At 29.3% G+C, this 23426-nt stretch overlaps 1 protein-coding gene across 1 annotated transcript in view; it reads right to left on the reverse strand.

Moving 5' to 3' along the window:
- Positions 1 to 23426, reverse strand: part of LOC142320294 (lachesin-like) — an 884028-nt gene that overhangs the window by 86998 nt on the left and 773604 nt on the right. The window lies entirely within an intron of this gene.

Raw genomic sequence — 23426 nt, forward strand, 5'->3', positions numbered from 1 at the left:
AAACGAAGAAAGTAACATGATGCAAATTGTCACCACACCTTAATTAGTGGGTCATTTATTCTATTTAGGTATTTAAGAAGAGAAATAAAGAGTGGAAAGTAAAAATTGTTTAGGGAAAAACAGAATATATAAAATTAATATTTTTTTTAGAATGTAACAAACTGAAATAAAACAAAGATAAGAGAAGAAATAGAAATAAAGAAATTCATCAACAGTTAAGTGGCTAATGTGAAAAAATTAAAAATATAAGTCTAGAAAGAAAACAATACATATGCCGGAAATTCAGTTTATTTAGTATTTAATGGTATTTTATACTAATTTTAAAATAATTAATGAATTCTTAGATAGATTTTTGTTGGATATATTTCTAAGTAAGAAATTAATAATAGTGTCTGCTTGAAAATAATAAATTACTGTGCCATATACAAAAAAAAGTTAAGTTGTTAAAGATGATGTAAATAAAGGTACACCTGAGGTGTGGTTAGCTTGAACCAACTCTACAAAACCACATATACACTTATGCAACTACACAAGAACCTGTACACACTTACTCATACCACCTATAGCCCTGGGCAAAAAGTTTGAATCGCTTTTTCGTCGTTCTGCGTTCGATATTAGAAATTCCATCTTTTGTGTTTGTATAATGAAGTGGATGAGATGAGGCTATGGAAAAGAGTAGTGTGGCATGAGGGAAGGAGATGGCAACATATGCATGAAGAGGTAGCTTGCTGGGCGTACTGAAGCATTGTATCACAGCCTGAAGCATACATATTAGTAATATGTAAACGAAACCTCTGCATTTTAAACTTTCTTGCATTTTATATTCAAAATTTTTCTTTGTCCTCCTAAAACCATAATGTGTACTATATTTTTATTTTTATCTTAGTGCTATAACAATAAGGATTTACTAAAAATATAACCTCTAAATGTAGATTAAAAATTCCTATACACGCATACATTTCCTACAATTAATTTACTTTTAATAAAATTTCTGTTTTATTACTCTTATGTTTGTCATTAAACTAACCTGTTTAGTCATTACACTCTGGGGGAATTGAAAAACATTGGCAAAAACGACGAAAGTTAGTTTAAACACAGAACTCTATGTAAAAGAGAAAACCCTTGTAATATATCGAACAAAAAATGGTAAATAAAATATCATGCGACGGATCCGTTTAAACAGTTCTTAAAACTTTTTATAGTTCTACCGGTAATTTCAATGAAGAAACTGTTAAATAATTAACTCTCGAGAGACTTTCAAAAAATAATAATTTCCTGGAAATTTGAAACTAAGTTTAAAATAGTTTAAAAAAAAATTGAAGCGAAAAAAATGTTAAAGTACTTTTTAAAAGAAGTTTTAAAAATTTTATATATAAATAAATAAATATATATATATATATATTTATACTAGTATATCTATGTATGTATACGTACATTCATACATACAGTATAATAAAACAAAAGGCGAGATTTTAAGATGATTGCAAACAGAACTTAATTAAAAAATAAGTAATCCGTTAACAATTTTTTCTAACGTTTTAGAAACAGAAACAGTAGAAACAGTCTACTGTTTTTTTTTTAAAAGGAATCTGAAGTTTAAAGTGGTTGAAAACTGTTTTTTTTTTTTTAAACTGCGTCAACACAAAGAAAGAGCTGTGTTAAACAATCATAAAAAGTCAATAATAAAGAGAAACTATTCAGATTTTTTTTTTTGTAAATGAAATACATCAGTAAATTTTGATTTCTACAGTTTTTAACAGTTTTCATCAGTAAATGTAAAGAAGTTAATTAAAAATAAATTTTAGCACTAAAAAATAAATATAAACATGGATTTCATTTTTTCAAAGTGATAGTTTAATTTCTCTTAAAATTATTCTCATCGGCCGCTTAATAAAGCTCTTTCCTGGAATTTACATACTTGACAAAACAGTTTTTAAACAACATAGGTACCACAGGTCAATTCGTTTTCATTTAAAAAGTAGGCAATATTTAGCAGTAATACAATAAAAAATTCGACCTATTACTTCCCTCCTATTGTTATAACGGAGTTATAGCTAAAAAATATTAAGTATGGTAATTCATCCATTTTGGCCACAGGCGGTTTTCACTGAACCTTTACGTTTTGACAAATAAGGAACCAAAAGTATCAAAAACCCAGGAGATGAATTTCCAGATCTTCGTTATGTACGTGTGTGTGTTCGGTGTCGCACTCTAAATCACCTTATATCTCCAGAACTAATCGACCGATTTTGACCTAAATTAGTCAGATTACTTCTATATACGGGTTGGTGATGCTATTAAATTTTCAACTATAAAAGTTAAGGGTGAGGCTGTACAGCAAGCCCACCCTAAGCATTTCGATATTTCGTCTGATTAAGGCCTTATTTTTTTAAACTTATTTGTTAACAATTAAAAAATAATAATAATAAGAAGTACAAAAACATTTTTTGCAAAATCGCACGCTCACCGCAAAAGATGATAAATAAACTAGCGTCTAAGTGGGTATACTGCCTCAATAGTACCCTCTGTCACTACAAGGAGCGCTAGTGTAGCAGGACTTCAGCTGTTGCAATTGTGTGCTGTATTGTAACGTCACAGGTGAATAGTAGAATTAAATAAATGAATAGAATTTAAAGAATAAAAAATCTCATATGGACACCGCATGACTTCCTTGTACGGCTATTAAATTACATACACACATTTTTTGCTGCACTGCATTTAAACAAATTTCATTTGAAAGTAAGACACTCCAATTCTTCAATAAATTGGACAGAAAAACAATTGCTGAAATATTAGTTTTTATTAACTCCAAATATTTATAATAAATATCCCTTCATTAATCGTTTTACTAGATCAGTATTATTCGTATCTTCGTGAGTTGCTGATTATCAAAGGTTTTAGATGTCTGGTGTGTCGTGTAAATAAAAGTTAATATAAATTAAACTATTCCGTTCAGTGAACTTCTTTATATTGGTTACAAATGTTAATTGTAAAAAAGGGACTTTTAATCTAGTCTAATGTTTCATGTAAGTTTGTCGAATTAATAATTGTATAAATATTTGGCGTTAATATTTCAGCAATTGTATGTGTATATGTCCAATTTATTGAAGAATTGGAGCATCTCACTTTCAAATGAAATAGGTTTAAATGAAGTGCAGCAAACAATGTGTGTATGTAATTTAATAGCCGTACAAGGAAGTCATGTGGCGTCCACATCACTTTTTTTTTTATTTGAAAGAAAAATTCAAAACCAAACTTTCTAAAAAAAATATCAATAATAATATTTTTATTTGCAATAAATTTTTAAAAATGCATTTACAATATTTAATGTTTGAACGCAATAAAATTAAGCCAATAGATTTTAATATAAAGCAATATTACAACGAAAACTCACTTTTTTTATTTTTAAATTGTTTAACGGTCATTTTAGCGGCTGAAGAACGATATGCAAAACAATAATAAACAAAGAAAAAAACATAAACTAATAAATAAATTGATAAAGATAAAAAATGAATAGAAAAGTTAATTATTAGTCTTTTAATAGTAAATATCTGTATTTCTAGACCGATTTGTACCTCACATTAATCGAGGTAGAAGCATTTATACATTTAAATAACCATTTTCGTTCATTTAAACAGTACGTGTTAACTGTAGATAAGTTGAACTATAAACGTTAATTAAAAACGTAATGCGTAACACTTAAACTATCTACCCAGGTTAACCAATAAACTATATTCGACAACCCGCACAAAAAGCAGAAAATAAAATGTTTATTTCATTAAAAAGTAATAGCAAGAAAACGGAAAAAATCAGAATATTTCTTACCTTAACCGCAAGTAAGAAAAGGGACTATGTTTTAACATTGTTATTAATAAAAGACAATCTCAATTATTTTAAAGAAATTAAAAAAAAAATTTTAAACATCTGATTAATTGTTGGTTCCCTACCTTTTTGTACAATGTAACTTTTTATCATTGATGACAAAATAAACCTTCAAACTAATAAACTAATATTTAGTAAGTAAAATGTTTAATACTTTATTTTGTAGTAAAATTATTTCTTGACGTAAGTCTTCAAACAATTTATTTATTTGATAACACTCAACATTATCGGCTGATCCAATTAAAATTTCGTTTTAAATGACAGATGATTTTATAGTATGAAAAATGTTAAAGCTGGCCATGATTCGAACCCAAAACTTCCGGATAAAAGACAGAAAAGTTACCACTCATCACGGGGGTCGTCAATATTATATCATGGATGATTTTTTGGCATTTTATATCTATAATTAACCAAGTGCTCTTTTGTTAAATTTTTTCGTCTTTTTTTATTCTATGTAAGAAAATATTTTTATTTTCTATTTTACTTTATAATTATTGTCTTCGGGAATTAATCAACACGGGCTCATTCTTTTTTAGCAAATTTAATTTATAGTTTTACATTAATAAAGCAAAACAGGTTTAGCGTCAAGCCTTTTCAAGGAATGGAGGATAATTTTCTAACGTACTTAAGGTAATGTTAAATTTGTTTGTTTAAAATATTTTTACCTTATTTCTATACGCAAGGTAATGAATGTGTATTCACAATTAATTTTTGAATGCTGTACAAATTAATTTTTTTATTCAAAATCGGTAATTTTTCTTTCTAATATAAAGTTTAATTCTTTCGAATGTTTGATATCAAAACTGTCCGCCCATGGTACATTTCTTTTATTGTTAAATTTATTTATTTTTTCAGTATTGTTTTATTATTTGGAACAGAAAAAATTAATGGGCTTTAAAAAATTGCAGGAATATATATGTATTTAATTATAATATTAAAAGGAAATATAGAATTTATTCCTTTTTAAATCGGATTAAATTTATCTAAATGAAACAATATGGATAAATATATTTTGAATCTTTTGTTCTCAAACAAGCTATCTGAATGATGTAGTATTTTCAAAACACTCCGTATCATTGTTTACATTTTATCTTTTGTTTGGGATTTCCGTCCGGATACAATGAAATAAAAGATGGTTATTATAAGGGAAATTGCAAAAAAAATAATCTGAATCATTAAAATAAAAAGGAAATAATTTATTATATATATATAGATTAAATTACAAGAATGAATTGTTTATTCTAAAAAAAAAAACATGAAGTGTAACTGTTAAAAATATTTCAATGCAATGTAATAGTAATAAAATTTCCTCCGATCAGAATAAAAGTGAATGCTTCCAATCCAGGTTTTTTTTGTATTCTTAAATAAATATGTGTTGTGCGGTACCACGATAACATCACAAACATAATTTTATTTTGCCTCATTGAATGTTAATCGCTTTGCAAACATACGAAGCAACGAATATGTTATTTACAAGTTAAAACATATATACTATATATATTTACGTGAAACGCTATAAACCTATACACGACATTCATAAAGACCTACTGTATCATAGATTACCGCCTCTACAGAAGTACTTGGCTAGCCGGCTATTTTAAATTTCTCTTATAACTCGATTTCACAGACGGACAGGATTGTTTGTAAAATTCCGCACGTGCTCGTTTGGTCATATTTATGGGAAGAGTATGATTTTTTTTTTTATAAGAAAAATCCAGTCCTTCATTGAAAATACTCCTGAAACAACCTCCAATCCGATGCGTTTTAATTTTTAAAAGAAAAGTAAATTTTATTACCGCATATAATTTAGTTAAACAATACATAATCAATAATCTGGTGTTCATGCCCGGGTAAAATTATCCTAGCACCTAGTTAGATTGTACGTGAAGATAGGCTCCTACTGCTTGAAAAGTATATTGATTTATTCTTTGGGTTGAGTGGTTTGTTTGTCAACTGGGGTTCCTTTGATAGTAAATCGTTCATTCCCCATTACGCCACACTTATCCATATTCTTTGTTTTGTGGTTAATATCAAGACGTAGGAACCCTCTCCATCAGTTGTCATTTGGTCGATGGACTGACTGGTTGACAGTTTACGTTTTGGCTATACAATTCGTTGAAGTGCTAGTGGGATATGCCGCATCGTATTTTTTTAAATAAATAATACAACACATAGAACCCAAAAAATAAAATAAAATGTGGCTATGCACAGAAAGATCATAAAAGTATCATTTACTGCATTTATAGGTAATTGAAATTACCTTCATAATAATTTAACCACAAATAACCATCCATCCAGAGCGTTTGAAACACAATATTTCTTGAGCGATTTTTTTTAATCAAATCATCCGTTATTTCTGCCCAAGCCGCAATAACCCACTTACGAATCTGAATCGATGATGATTTATTAATTTTACCAGATAATGTACTCTAATTGGTTGTGTTGGTCATCCATCTTGTTTATGCTTACAAAGTTTGGTTTATAATGGTTGGTTTACGCGGATATCTAGAGGTTGAGGAGTAAATGACATTCCACCAGCAATAATGACCGGATCACATTCCTCAGCAATCAGTCTTTGCTTTACATCATCGGTCATGTTACACTTAAACTGTCCATAACAAGTATGAAAGGTTTTCGTAATAAAGCGCATGGTCAACGGTTTCAGAGGAATTTAACCCAGTCTTGTAAATCGTATTTGAACACTCTTGCCCCTGTACTTTTAATGTTTTAGTTGATGGCGGTTCCAAAGCCACCAGAGATTAATCCGCACTCCCAATTTGATAGGAATTAACTGTTTATTTTTGGTAAATGTATGAATTATCTTTGTATGCTTCTGTTAGCCGCCGTGCTATTATCATCATTCTTCGAATAGAAAAATGTTTGGCAAAGAAATCGGCGAACAGTTTAACACTTGCTTTCATCTCTAACCAATATTTAATTCATCTTCAATTTCCAGGGCTTTCATCCGACACTTTTCTACGGACATCACGTAAACACATTGACGTACGTTTCATATTTATGCGATACAGATTTTCTTCTACTTCCGGATATTTCAAGTTTCTACATCGAAATTCGCTTTCTATCTTTCACCAGTCATGAATACAAGTCTCTGCTACATCAATTGTTTCTGCCACAGAACGATTTTCTTGCTCCTTTGTTTATGTAACAATACATAATTTTCCTGCATCAGTGAATGACCGCAGTGTTTTTTCCACTCATTCTGTATTTCTAACTGAAACTTAATCCGTACTGTACCTGAAACGTTTGCGTACTAAATATTTGTTGTTACACTGAAATCTGTTCATCAAATCTGTTCATAAGATGACTACAAATAATCGATAAAAAAAGTTTTCGTATGAAATAAAATGGCATATGAGTAAAAAAATATATGAGTAAATTGCATAAAAATGCTAAAGGCAGCTTGTGATAAGTCTGGTGCCTAAGCGTAACTAAGAGTTTAATTTTCTAATACCGGTAATTATTCACAGACAAGTTTTTTTTTGTTTTATCTAGGTAAATAATTTTGTTTCACTCAATGTAGCTTTGTAGTCAAAGCAAAGCAATTTGCATTACAATTCTGTATATATATATATATATATATATTTTTTTTTTTTTTTTTTTTTCAATTAATGATTATATTAAATTAACAACATGAAACCTCAAAATCCATGAAGGAAGGACAGGAAATTTTTGCAACCATCATTCCGGACAAAATGGTGGGCAAAGCATATGATTTTATAGGTAATATACGTCATTCGGTTTTGATACAAAATTGCCTAAACGTTAGGACAGGAAATTAATCTGCGCTGTACAAAATCCAACCAAATTATCAAAATCATACAACAAACTACCTGAACAGCCATGTAGTTTACATATTAGGCTACATTAAATACTTCATCGGGCAGACCGGGTAAATAAAAAGAGCATATAAAATCAATACCTTAACGACCCTTTTTATATCATCGTACACAATACACTCTCAAAGATAAATCATACATTCAAATTTTACACACACACACACACACACACACACACACACACACACACACACACACACACACGCACGCACGCACACACACACACACACACACACACACACACACACACACACACACACACACACACACACACACACACACACACACACACACACACATACATACATACATACATACATACATATATATATATATATATATAGAGAGAGAGAGAGAGAGAGAGCTCATAAAATCGTTAAACTTAATGCACTCCACAATATACAATCTAATAATATATTAAATTAGAAAAAATTGATACCAACATAATCCATATCAAATTACAATATTCGTCCATATGCTAAAGAAGTTTCATAATTACTTCAAAATCAAAACCATTACCATTTAAACACTAATAGAAATACCACTGACGAGGGAAGTGCTGAATAACTTTGAGATACTTATCTAGAAGCACAATTCATAGCCCCCTACAATTATGTAGTTTTTTCTCTACTTCCCTGGGCTGGTCCGTCTTGATGGTATTAAGCCACCCAGAGGAGTATCTGATTACTCTAGCAGGCCTTCCCACCTATATACGGGCATGGTAGGTCGGCCTGTCGGTCAGCTCTTTTGAGATTTTCTTTATTGTTAATGCCCTTTTTTGACACCACGCCATAACAGGTACGTCGTGTCGTAATTTCGGGTCTTTTATTCCAGTTTCCTACTCCTGCGTATTATTTTTTTTAAAGTTTACTTTTTTAACGTAATTGTTTGTACTGTTTGTTATGAAGAAATATAGTATGTGGGTGAAACATTTTATATTTTTTCATTGCCATGCCACTGAAAATATCGTTAATATTGTACCTTTATATATGTTGCAGATAATTATTAATTTTCAAATTAATCAGAGAAAATAAAAATTTAAAGAGGGTCCAAAAGATCCTCTGGTAATTATCCTGACGGTGCCGAAAGATTTTATATGAGTGATGGTTTTGAAACTTATAATAATGTCACTGAGGATGATATTATAATAATACACAACATAACACTATATGTTGTATATTATAGTATATGTGTTGGATTGTATTGTGTATGTTTTTATTTACACTGTATATACTTACTTAGTTGGCTGTATACTGCATTATTTCTTGAGAGGTAAAAGTTCATTAATTTGTTGCTGTTCACTATTATATCAGCCTTTTTTTGTTAATTGTGACATATATAAATCAGATTAAGTTGAACAGCTGCAAGAGAAATTATGTTCTGTATGACTGATTCCAGTAGTTATACTGAAAGAATAACACATATAGCTTATTACCATTTACATTTAATTAGGATTGATAGGTTCATATGCGAAAACTATATGTTCAACCTGTTTGACGACTACTGGCCACGACTTTTCCCCGGTAATCCTGGCACGGGAAACTTGTTATCTTTATGAATTGCTATTTCAGGAAATTGACCTGAATCTCGTTTAAGATTTCCAGTAACAGTAAACTATGTCATTTTTCCTTCGTACAATAAGAAACCTTTAACACTGAATTGACTATAATATTAATAGAAGGAATAAAGTAGTTTTTAATACAGCAACATTTTAAGAATAGTAACATAGTTTTAGCAAAAAAGTACTTGTTCTTTTAGTTACGGATCAATGTTATTTTTCTTGAGTAGGGTATTACTGAATCATAAATCACTCTTCCCTGGTATACTACTGACTAGGTAAACTGATATTAATCATAACAAAAAAGTTTGATTTCTTTGATTACAACATATTTTTAAAAAATTCTAATATTTTAGCATGACCCTACCGAAAAAACTGAATCAATAGCTAAATAAAAATTTCAATTAGGAGTTGATAATTTAAAAGTAAAATTAACATTTTTTTTTTTTCAATGAAAATTCTTTTATCTCAATTTACCGTGGCTGTGAACTGGTCATGAGAATTAATGCCATCTTACTAATTTAATCAATAATCAGTTGTTTTATGTATTTATGAATCATATTTTATTTGGGGAACTGGAAATTCCAAAGAAGGAATTAATATTTAAAAGTATCACAAAAAACGTGATATTTTGAAGAGTAAGGATGAAATTTAAATTAAAAAACCAGCAAAAAAAGTTTTCTTGTGTTTACTACTTAAGATGAATATGATTAAAGTTAGCTAATAAAAGAAACAAAAAGAAACATATGTTACTCATAACAAACATGTTCAATGAGAATATTTATATATATATAAATAAATAATTATTAATATTATAAGATTAAGAAATACATTTAATTTACCAAAAGATTAATTAAAAAATATTTTATACAATTCTCTCCATACCATACAGAAGTATAATTTATTTCACGATTTGCATTATAAAACTTAGCATTTTTGCATTTTCCAAAGTTGTTTACTATTACAATAACAATATTTTAAAATGTAATTTAATAGTTTTGAAGTATAAAATTAAATTAGTAAAGGAAATAATACGTAGGAACAAAATAAGAGTACACAAAAAAAAATATTAGTACACAAATAAAAAGAAGAAAGGAATATTAGTAAAGGAAATAACATAGTAAGGTAATACTAAAATTGGTATTAGTAATGTATTTACTGAAATATTATATTAGTAAATTTTATAAAATTAATAATCTTCGAGATATACTTGGGAAGAGAAGGTACTAACCTTCTCTTCCCAAACTACCGTGTCCAATCGAATTCAGAATAAAATAATAATAATAATAACCATACTTTTTTTTTTGGGAGTGAAAGGCAGGTAAAAATGCATTTACGCACGGAGTGTCTGGCTCCCGCTGAGGGTATTATCCAATCACATCAGAATGCTATCGACTAAAACCAGCACCCTTTCTACCCAGGAATCGATCCGTAACCTATTAACACAGTACTTCAGGACGAGTCCTCCTATCCTAGTGTGACAAGGCCGCTACTCAATTTTCACGACTATCCAGGTTACCCTTCTTGGTTCTAAGAATGTTGCCGACGAGTCGGGACACATTCTCCCTGATGCTCATTACAATCACATTGTGGGGGGTGAGTGCTCCGAGATCCGCCTCTAGTATCCCTCGATCTGCCACCTACCAAGCACATTTAAAAAAGGTGTGCTCAGCGTCGTCCCATACAACGGGGAGTGCCAAAAATGTACAAAAAGCCTTCAAGTAATTTTCACTATTATATCTGTGACTCCACTATGCCAAAGAAATGACAGCATTTACATCAGTACCCAGCACTATAGGAAAATTACCAACAAGATCAAGAATTCTATACTACTTTTGTAAATGTTCCTCAATGGGATCTCTATATTGAAAATACGAACTAAAAACACAGAAATCAAGAACATCAATAACAACAGCGATATGAAGAGTATCAAAATCCTGCCTCAAAAAAACACAATCCCAATGTCCTTCTTCACAGAATTGCTGACATAGTGTTTATGTCACAATAAAAATGTTTTTCAACTATTAAAACCTGGCAGATCGCTCTCTACCATACATGGATGTTACAGAAGAATTATATAGAGGGAGCTCCTTTCAACAAATTTGCGAAACTCGCAGAGCAATGTAGGCACGTTTAGGATTTATCTTTTCGTAACTTAATCATGCGCTGAACTAAATTACACTTCAACAGCTCTCAAGTAAAAACCGCAGTCCTTACTATCGACTGAATGCTTACAATCCTTGCGCAACCTTCTGAAAATTACGTAAGTAGGAGCTCAGACGTTTTAGGACTCTCTTCATGCTTGTGACCCTCGTCACTGCAGTGCGCACAGAGTGAATTATATTGATAGAATTTTTCTCTATGACCAAATCTACAACATTTAAATCTTTGAACATCAACGTACTCTTACTCTATAAGAAACGAAATTCACAAACAACCTACCCTCAGCAACAAACTTGTTAAACGGAGTAGGCCCAACTTCGAATACAACGGGTTAACGTTGGGAATCAGACTACCAGAGTTTTGAACAAAAACCTGGACTCACACTGGAATTTCATCATATCCAAGTCGGTTATTTGCTCCCGTACGAGAGACACAACCTCCTCCTCCACGGAAAGGCGACTATCTGTGTCATATAAAATTACTGGAGGCCTTGTTTTACCTTTCTGTTTCACCTTGACCTCCAACGTTTTACTAACAACAGATTCTAAAATTACTCTGTCTCTTTTCATCCGCTACAACAACCAGAATTTTCATGCAATCCTTTATGTTCCTGATGTTGAAATTGTTCTCTTGCTCTGAAGAGCAGTCTGAAATTCCTCTCTAATTTCTTTAATCGTTTTTGGGGAGCCCTGCTTGTCGTTTAGGAGGATGGCTTCTGGCTACTTGCGGGCTAACCTGGCCTCCCACTTGTCTTTAAGTACCTTGATGTAACGTTTCCGCTCAGCCTTCATAAACGCAGGTGGTGGTTCTGGCAGTCATTACCTTTTACAGTAACGAAACTATTTGACATGGAGAATTCAACAAATTAAATAATAAAACTCTATGTATTTTTTATTTAAGTCATGTCTTAAACCTCATTCTCTATGGATACATTCCTGCTGATCTGCCTGTCAATTCAAGAACTTAGGATTCGGATAACTTAAAACAATGAAGTAAAAAAATCCGGCTTGATGATCTGTTTACTGGTAGCAATGGTTTTCTCGTGTTTTTTTTTTTTGTTTTTGAGCTTTTTTACATGTTTTTCCGTTTAATATAACTGCAGGAAACCTAAAAGAATTCTATTACTTTACATGATTAAATGTTTAAATTAAAATGCTATATAGTTACGCATAATAAACACGCTTTCCTTTTTTTTTAAGAAGTTTTTCCTTATATTATTGAAACTGTATTTTAATATATTCAAAATATAAAACAACAATGTTGTATTTGTAACTCTATATTAATTTAATTTTCTTTTTTTATTCAACTTAATTTTGGTACTGAAGTAAACGTGTAACAGGATAAAAATGAATTTTCAAACAATTTTCGCTGTTAAGTGGGACGAAGTTAAGTGTTTTAACAGCATGTTATTCACGCTATTATAAACATATATTCAAAGAGAGAGTGGAAAGGAGAGAGAGAGATCGATTGAGAAAGAGAGAAAATGATAATTCTGTATGAAGATAGTGGATGGGAAAGAGAGGATAGTAATTGAGTGTGTTTACCATAAGCGATGGTTGAATTATCTCTCCTAACAATAGATTAGGCCGATATGAGTACAAAAATAAACACTTCTCCTGTATTCGCGTTCATGAAACACAACCCTCTACACTATGCGTTGAAAAGTTTGAAGAGCATTACTAAAAGTACAGAAATGCTTTCACCTGTTTTAATATATATAATACAAAACGACGTTAACATTAAATATTTATAGAATAACACTTAATATTAATACTAATATTAGGCTACAGTAACGTAGATGTAATATAACTAAAGCAAATTTTTCAAACATCAAAAAAATAATTATTATATATACGTACAACGAACGTCTGGTCCTACAAACTTAAATTTTATTAGGAGATCCACTTTGGTTGTTGACACTACGTTATTTTTTTATTTTTATTTGATAATCTCAAATGATGTGACATAATCTAGAAAAATGTTATTACATCCTAAAAAACTGGAAATTTGACTTAGTTTTTTCAATCATTATTCCGTAACACAATTTCTGATTTTGAATCGGTTACTAACGTTTAGAATTGAGTACTAAATGTAATACATGATTTTTCAGTAGTGAATATATTAAAAATATTTTTTTTAACTTATTCATCCTTACTAATCACCTTATCCGCTAATAGTTAAATGAATAAGTAATTCCGATTATTTTTTGTTACATTCTTTTGTATAGTAATTGATTTTAACTTCCTATTTTGAAAATAGATACCATATTTTTCCCGCAACAAAAAAAAAATATAAAAGTTTCAATTATACCTGGATATTGTACAGAAACGCCCGACTTCATTAGGATTTCTGAATTCTATTGATTTGTGCATTTGATAGAGCGTTGCAAAATTATTAGATCCCGTTGAGGCATAGAAAAATCAAGATGTATCTTTTTTTAATATATTCGGCAGTCCTTATTTTATATCTATATTTTAATAATTTAATTAATTTTGTTATTTAAAATTTGAGTTTGGACTTAAGTTAAATTTTACAAAAGTTTTAAGTTTAACATTAAAAAGAGGATTTTCATTAAATATATGCAGCAAATTAAGCTAGGCTTTTAAATTTACCTACAAATTGAATCTAGTATTTCAAATTTATATTTTGAGATGTATTCGAATTTTTTTCAAAAACTTAGAATAGAATTCTGAGATTTTTATTAGATTTCTTAACGTGAAATAATATCCATTAATTTCTTTTTTTATATTGCAACTAAATATTTTCATTAAATTTTTAATGTATTCTGGAATGGATCATACATATAAATACTTTTATAACAATTCTTAGCCATATTCATTTTTTAAATATTTATGCTTTGGTTGAGCTTATCTAAATCAATATTCAAAATTATTCATTCATTTAGCACTGGGTATATAAATATATTATTTATTCATATTGCAGCAACGTAAGACGAATTCCAGTTATTATAGTAGCATTTTTTTGTTTTTTTACGACGAATGAAAAATTAATTTTACAAAAAAGTTAAATATCAATCCAAATTCTCTCTTTGTGTATATTTGTATTTTCTCCGCATTTGGAGAACCGTGTTAATCTTTTTGCTTTTACACATGCTCAACCAATTTTTATCTAGAGAAAGCAATATAATAATTTATAAGATTCTAAAAATTCTTTTTAAATTATTTTTTTTTATTTTATTTTTGTATTCATACTCTTATAATTTCATAATTTACAGATTCTATAAAAAAATAAGTTTGCATAACTGGCTAAAATTACATTTTATTTGTATTTTTTCTTCAATATAGATGCTCCTTTCTATTTGTATTGTAAATTATTTATATTTATTTAGATCATTACGTATAAGATCATTTTATATATCATTACGTTTGGGTAATATTTGCTTGGATACCTTTCATTTCATCCATCCCCATACACAGTATTATAATGGATTAAGGTCCGGTGATCGAGGTGACCAATTTGACCCTCTACCTACAACACATTTACCAGGAAATTTTTTATCTAAGAATTCTGGTCTTTCATTTGTGAAATTTGTTGGTGCTCCATCAAGTTGATAGAACATTTCAATCTGTTTCACTGCTGAGAAATTTTCAATAGCTGTAAGAAATTCCATTATCTAAAAAAGCTAAATAATTTCTCTCAGAGACAATTCATGAAAAGTGAAAACTCTTGAATTTCATTAAAAAACTAAGGGGGATACAGTTCAGCCACCTGTTATATTTTATTTTTCAGGTCAATAAGCATAAGAATCCATAACTTTTACCCCCTTATATAACGCCTTAAAAATTTCAATATGTTTAATTACACTGTGTGAACTGAAATCCTGACGAAATTTTTCGCTAGCCTAACTCGATAACAAATATTTTTCGGAAATATATTTGTATGAACATTTTTTTATATTTCAAGCTGTAAAATCAGTTCCTAAATTATTACCCTTTTTTCCTGAATCACTCTGTATCATATAACACAAAAATTCTAATCAACTTAGTTGTTTTGGGAGGTCCCTTCTTCTACTGTGTGTACTGCGGTCAAGAGGACACTCCTGGCCCCACAAAAAATATATAACTCAATATTTTAATATTGCCGGAAAATGGAAATAATATTGTTATCATCATTATTATTGTTACGATTATTATCGTATTATCACTATTATTTATGACAAAGAAAGAGTATTATAATTTTAAGCTTAGTAATCCCGGTCAGGGATAGCACATTTTCAAACACACGCTACAATCATTCATCTTTTGAAGCGATACCTAACGGTGGATCCGGAGGTTAAACAAAAAAAAATAAAAGCTTAGTAATAAGAAATATAATATTTTAACACGCGTATTTGTTACTTTGTTATTTTTAAAATACTGAAATTATCTATTGTAACTCAAAAACCTGGTTTGAGAATTTACAATTCTCTAAAAAAAAATACATCTTTTGCAGGTTTTATATTATGTTCCTAAATGTTACATTGTCATAAAGAACAAACTTTATATTTATCATAAAGAACGCCTATTTCTTAAAATTAGATTTAAATTTGTTTTCATATATAAATATGTTATGTAAATGAATATTATATAATTAATTATTTTACACTTTAAAAAAAAAATTAAAGTTCTTACTATTTAATCTTATATTTTATTAACCTCAACATAATTGCGAGAATGTTTTAAAGCCAAGCTTTTTCCTAGTGCAATATAATATATTATTTTCATTTTCTCTTTCCCTCATTTCACCATATGGTGCTTCAAACCATTAATGCAATATAAATAATTTAAAATAAATTAAATAATTTTATTATTTATCATTTTCCTGCTATGTAATAGATAACTTCATTATTATAAATTTCTTTTAAACATCTATTATTAACGTTACTATTATTATTATTACTGCTATTATTTATGATTATAGTAACATCACTAAACAGAGCCAAACCATACTCAGAAGTTGCCGCAGACTTGTTTTTTTATAGCCACGCCTTTTATAAAAAACAATTTTAAAGTTTAATTTGCATAGAAATAGGATCCAGTCTCCAAAAATGGTGAAATTATCGCAAAACACCTGACTGCTTGTTCTTTTTTTCCAAACCCCCCCACGGGTACCACGTACCTGTCTACACTTAAGCAGTACCCCACGTTTTTTTAAATAACCAAATTCTCTTCTCGTCAACATATTTTGACCAATTATTCATTATTTTTATGCTTTTAAAACATAATAAATATTCTTATGTTGGCTTTTTTATAAAACAAAAATCTGAACGAATGTTCGTAAAAATTAATACACTACAAAACCAATACAAATGTTTGATGAATAATTGTAAACTAATTTATTTATAATTTTTTTAACACCAACATTTTTAGAATATACCATAAGTATTACATTATTGTGCCCTGTTAGATTTAGTATGTATCTGACGTGCTGTTCTAGTTAAACTACTATTACTGCGGGTTCAAGATTTTGATTTTAGCTTAGGTAACCAATGTAAATGAATTTTTTCTTTTTAAGTTCTGATGAAGAACAGGCGAGTGATCCGACGTGGAATCGCGGTTGTTCTTCGTGCCAGTATAGAAAGGCGACACCTCAATAGTTAGTGTGATGGTTATGAGGATGAAAGGATCACTGTTCGTAGGATTCACTTCTGGGGCCGGTTCTGTTTCTGATCTACACTCCTGACCTGTCTACTCCAGCCAGTGCCACGGTTGCGTAGTACGCGAATAACACGGCGATCTTGACGGTTGACGATAACCCGGCTACTGCCTCGGAGAAATTGCAATCTGCAATGGATTCCATGAACATTTGGTTGCAAAAATGGTGGATAAAGGTTAATCCGCTGTGACGTTCACGAGGAGGAAAGATTGCTCAGCGGTTCGGTTAAATGGAGTTAGGATACCTCAAGTCAGCATGGTAAGGTACTTACGTTTCTTACCTTGATCGCCGTTTGATCTGGAGTGATCATGTTAGGGAGAAGAAGGAGTTACTTAAAATTAGCTGAAGAAGATGTACTGGGTGTTGGGTAAGAGATCACGACTTTGTCTTATAAGGTTCTGCTCTACAAAGCTTTCTTTAAACCGATATGGATGTAGGGATTGAACTCTGGGAAACGGCCTATAACAGCAACGTGTAGGTCATTCAACGATTTCAGAACAAACATCTACGGAACATAACCCGCGAATCACGGTCCTGAGGAATGACGAGATCCACGATTACGTAGGCATTCCATACGTTTGAGAGAAAGCTGGACGCCTAGTTTGAAGGTATGTTTCCAAATTGGATATGCATATTAATTATCTCGCTTTGAATCTGCTAAACAGTTGCGAGGACGTTCGGAGGCTAAAAAGGCTCCATGTGATTGATCTTGCTGATGGCCCGTTATGATGATCTGATTTGACGGTTTGGTGCACACATTTATTGTTTCATGGCTGTTTCAATGTTACTGTTTCCTTTACTGTTCTATTTAAAGTTATGTATTTTGTTGCTTTAATGTTAATGATGACTGAAAATTCGAATGGACATTCAAAGGCACTCAAATGTTATATTATTTATGTTATAGTATTCTTTATTTGTTATGTTATGTTATTGTTTTTGTATTATTTTAGGATTATCACTGGGTGGTCATATAAGTAATGGTCAGTATACGACTTACTTATAGCTTCATTGTAAATGTAAGTAAATAAAGGAGCTCAGCCAGAAAATAAATGTTGATATGATTTAGCAAAGTGAGCCAACATAAATTGGATGAAATAAATTAAAAATTAAAAAATGGTAAGATAAGCACGCTTGTATGTACAGAGCTTAAGATAAGTGAAGTTTTGTTTACAAAATGTTGAGAATATTGATCTCCAAACCCCCGTTTTGAGATACTGACCCAAAAATTGTATCAACAAATTGTCTCATATATACAAATATCTGTGCAAAATTTCATCAAAATCTAATAAAAATTTATTAAACTTCAAACACGCCAACACACGTACATACTTACAAACATAACCTTTTTTTGTTTTATGGGTTTGCTGGTTCACGAAACATCGAAAATCTTTTTTGACTGCTCACCGTCCATTCTTTCCTGCAGCTTAGCTCTAGAAATCTGATATCAGGAAAGTTAAAGTTATCGTCTTTCATAATTTATTATCAAAGTTTTCATAAGGTATCATCTTTGATAGTTTCATATTTGCTATATATATATATATATATATATATATATATATATATACATACACGAATACAGAATACATATCCTCTTGTTCCTGTAAAAGAATACAGATATTATCTAACTGGAGCCACATCGATATAAGATTTAAAAAAAAAAATTTGTCATACAAATGTAATTTTCCAATATTTATTATTACTCGGCTGCCCAAAAAAGGAGTGTAATGTACTTAGAGGGTATGTATATGTATGTTTAACTGTGGCAGCTGAACGGTGGAACTGATTTAAATTTATGACCCCGGGTTAGAATCCTTACGTTACCGGGAGTGTGTATATGTATATATATATGTTTAAAAAGGTTTAAAATTTAGAAAAATAATAAAATATATTATTCTATATTGTCACCCGGACGCTCTTTAATTAAGAGCAATGTTTTTTTTTTTTTTGGCAGTCGTGTATTTGAATTTTTAATATTTATCTTTTCTTTTACTCATTAATAAAAGGTTCCATTAAACTGCATGTAATATGTGAGGCGAAATTAATTTTGATTTTATAAAATAAGTATCGATGAAAATTTTCCGCCATTTAGTTAGTTAATATTTCCAGTATCTAGTGAAAAATTATAATTACTATTTTATTCATTTTCCTTCTTATTTAGTTACGTAATATAAAAATAGTACAGAAGATTTGATTAAAATAAAAATGTATGTAACTGTTTCACTTTACAATAAACTTTAACGAATTGTGCAAGTTTAATTACTGATTTATTAGCAGGAGAGTAATTTTCATCTGTTATTACAGTATTTAATGTAAGGAGGAATATATACCTTTTCATTATATTATTCTGTAATATATAGTTTACGATAGTTTGTTGCTAACTTAAGCAAGATCAGACTGTGATTACAATTTGTGTATTACGTGTGATGTTTATCTAACTTTCCTGTGCATTTAAACTTTAATTAATTTACAAAGCATTATTAAAATAAATAATTTACGTTATTCGGTTCTGATGTATACATTTTAAATGTATGTATTTAATGTTTCTTGCGTAGGTTTTGTTATAATAAATTTATAGTGAAAATAAATAAAAGTTTTTTAAATAAAACTAAGCAGGTAAAGAGGATAAAACTAGGCTGTTAAGAACTTAATAAATTAAAATATATGGAACCCTTAAACAGTAGAAAAAATCTGACAACACAGTTGTAGGATTTTCCCACCACGCGGCTTTTTTCTGATGCACTGCTTACACCACATATACACACAACTTAATTAATATTTTTAATTATTATTATTTGATCATTGTCACTAATTGCATGTAATTATTTGTTTATGCAATTATGAGCCTTAATGAATTTTTGAGTCGTTTCAGTGCTGTTATTATCATAAAAACAAAGGAAATGTTAAAGATATGCATTGAGATTTAGGATTTATATCATGATTACTATACATTTTTCTTTCTTCAAAGCTCATAATACACATTTATAAAATACTAGTTGACCCGGCAATGCTTCGCCGTTGCTAGATTTGAATATATATATATATATGAAGATTAAATGAACACAAATGATAAAACATTGTTTTGATAAAACATTAAAAAACTGAACATTACGGTACTTCACAGAATTTAACCTTTCCCTCTCTTACTTCTTCCCATCTTCTCTTTTTTCCTTTTCCCTTCTTCTACGCTTCCCTTTTCCCCTTTCTACCTGTTTTCCTTTTTCAATTTTTCGCACAAATATTATTTTTCACGTAACAATTATATTCCGAGTATGAGCCATAAATGCAATTTCTCCAAGTATCTCGACCCCAGCGCCATCTAGCGAGTTCACATTTTGCATAAATATTCTTTTCACATAACTAATATATATTCTGACTATGAGCCAAATCGGACCACAAATACAATTTTCCGAAATATCTCGCCACCTAGCGGGTCCAAACTAATTCAGAAACCTTCGCGGGCGTGCGCAAAACTCACCAAAATTTCATTGCAATCGGATGAATGGTATAGGAATGCGTGCATGATAAACAAACAAACATTCTTTTTTTGTTTTAATAAACTTGACAGGCATTAAAAAATTAATTCGGGCAAATGCAATCAAAACTGTCAAATATTTATTGTACCAGTCAGTTTGATTGATAATTAAGTTAAGTTAGTGATAATTAAAGTTAGGAATTTTATACATTTACACTTTAATTAACGGTTTTATAATTATTATTACACTGAAAATGTGTGTATCTGTAGGTAAATAATGATTATTAAAAATAAAAAGTTAATAATCGGAAATTTACTGAGGAAATTTTAATCTATTTATTTTGATAATTATTTTTATTTGTACTGATATATTAAACATAAGTAACTTTAACCATTTAAATTAAATTAATTCTTTAATTCAAGGAATACGAGTATACTCAAGGAAAAGGGTACAGGAAATTCGGTAAATCAACCAAAAAACGATAGCCAGTTATAGGTACACTGAACAGGGAAATGTAGTTGATACTTAGCAACAAAAAAGAAACATAAAAAATTATCGATTACAGTTTCTACAAAAGATCGTATATCATATTTCAAAAAAGCTGTTGCTATTATTTAGTTTTAATCGCATTAACTAAGAATGGTAACACTTAATATGCGATAAAACGTTAGATTAAATAAATAATGTTTGTGTTGAAATGAACATTAGGTAATTTAATGAAATAATTTATGAATAAATTTAATTTTATTCTAGTATTTTTATGATATATCTGGGGACTCAAATTTATGCTTATATGATGTTACTGAAATAATTTTACGATCACAACAGAATGGTTCTAAACGTATGGATGTATAATTATACTAACATACGTCGCTACTACCGCTTCAACGTCGTAAAAATGTTGTTACACAGCTCTTTTTTTCAATTTTGTTTCTGTAACCTTTAACGAAGTTATGGTCTTTTCTCAATCAATCCAGTATATTTTTAAATAAAAAGGAAAAATATTTTATTAACAATATGCCGTTAAAATTAATTTAAAATAAAATAAAAAATAAAAATAAAAATTAAATAAAAAATAAAAAATTAAATTAAATTAAATAAAAAATAAATATAAAAATAAAAATTAAAAATAAAATTAATTTAAGGTAGATTTATTTTTAAAATGATTTACGTATTAGTCATATTTATATAAAGATTTCCATACCTAAAAATAAATAAAAGGTACATACGAATTAGTGGTTTAACTTAATTTAATAGTATAAAGGATGGATAGATTATAAAAACAACTCATTTCAAAATTATCGTGATACAAGTAAAACTGAGGACAACCAATTTTTTTCTATTAAAAAGCATTAATAAAAATGGGTATGGCTCATTAATCAGTTATGTATGAACAGGATTTTAAAATAAAAAAAAAACATGTCAATTAAAACGCAGTTTAATTGACATAAAATACAAAATTTTTACGTGACATTGTACATTAAATATCATTCTTACTTAAATTTTATATTTCCAGGTATTTTATCCGGCATAAACCTTTATTAGCGGAATTTACATGGTATTCTCCTGTTATCATATTTAAACTGTTTTTATTTTCCCAACAATTTTTTATATCACTAATAACATCTGATTTTTTCATATATATATATATATTTTTTATTGTTATTATTGAAATATTATTTATTATAAAACTTTTAAATATTTTTTAATAAATATTTTAATTTATAATTAATAATTATTAATAAATCAATATATTTAAATTAAAAAATAAAAATAAAAAAAAAAAGGACATGAAGTCGGATTGGAACCGATGTGCCTTCCCCTTGTAAAATCCAAATATTTCCTTAATTAAAATTTTATTTGGCTATAACTCTGGAACCAATGAAATTAACTACCACTTATGATATATCGTTGAAAATCTCTCAATAAGAACCTTATTACTGCATTTAAGTAAAAGTCCAAAATTCAATTTTTTGGATTTTGTGCTTTTTTGGACATTTTTGGTCTAGTCGAATGCAATGAAAAGAAGAGGTGCACAACTAGATGTTACAACAGTCCTAAATCCAAAATTTCAACATTCTACGGCTAATCATTTTTGAGTTATGGGGATACATTTGTATGTACGTACAGACGTCACGCCGAAACTAATCAAAATGGATATAAGGATAGTCAAAATGGATATTTCCGTTGAAATCTTAAAAACTGAAATTTTTCGCAATCACAGTACTTCCTTTACTTCGTACAGGGAACTAAATAATTGAAATTCTGTGGAACAAATCACCCGACAATATGAAGACATTGATTGCATTGTAAAAAATTCAACACTAAACTAGTAAACAAAGTTATAACTTGATATACGATTTCTTTGTAAGGCCACACTTGGCTTTTTTGACATTAAACATTTCTTTATATAAACACTTCCATTTTTTGAATATTAAAATTGTTATAAAATTAACTCAAATAAAACAAGATAGCCAAACAACCAATCACTAAAAAAACGCCAAATTTAATATAATCACCAAATTAAACTACTTCAATTACAAATTCCACGAAAAATCTAATAGATTACCTACGGTTCAACAATATCAATCACATTAGCTAAATTATTTTGATTTTAATTACATCTTATTAAAAAATTAAACCTCTCGTAATCACTTCTACGTTATCAGTTAATGATCAAAATCATCAACTGGCTTAAACAATGAGCATCAACGACACACTCCTCCTATTCCACAAGAACATCTGACAATATAATCATATTTTCATGCACAAAAACTAAATAAAAATTACTACATCTTCACAACCGAACAAAAAAAACTAAGCGTAAGTTACTTACAT

The sequence above is a fragment of the Lycorma delicatula genome, chromosome 2 (genome assembly GCF_047948215.1).
Source record: "Lycorma delicatula isolate Av1 chromosome 2, ASM4794821v1, whole genome shotgun sequence".
NCBI lineage: Eukaryota > Metazoa > Arthropoda > Insecta > Hemiptera > Fulgoridae > Lycorma > Lycorma delicatula.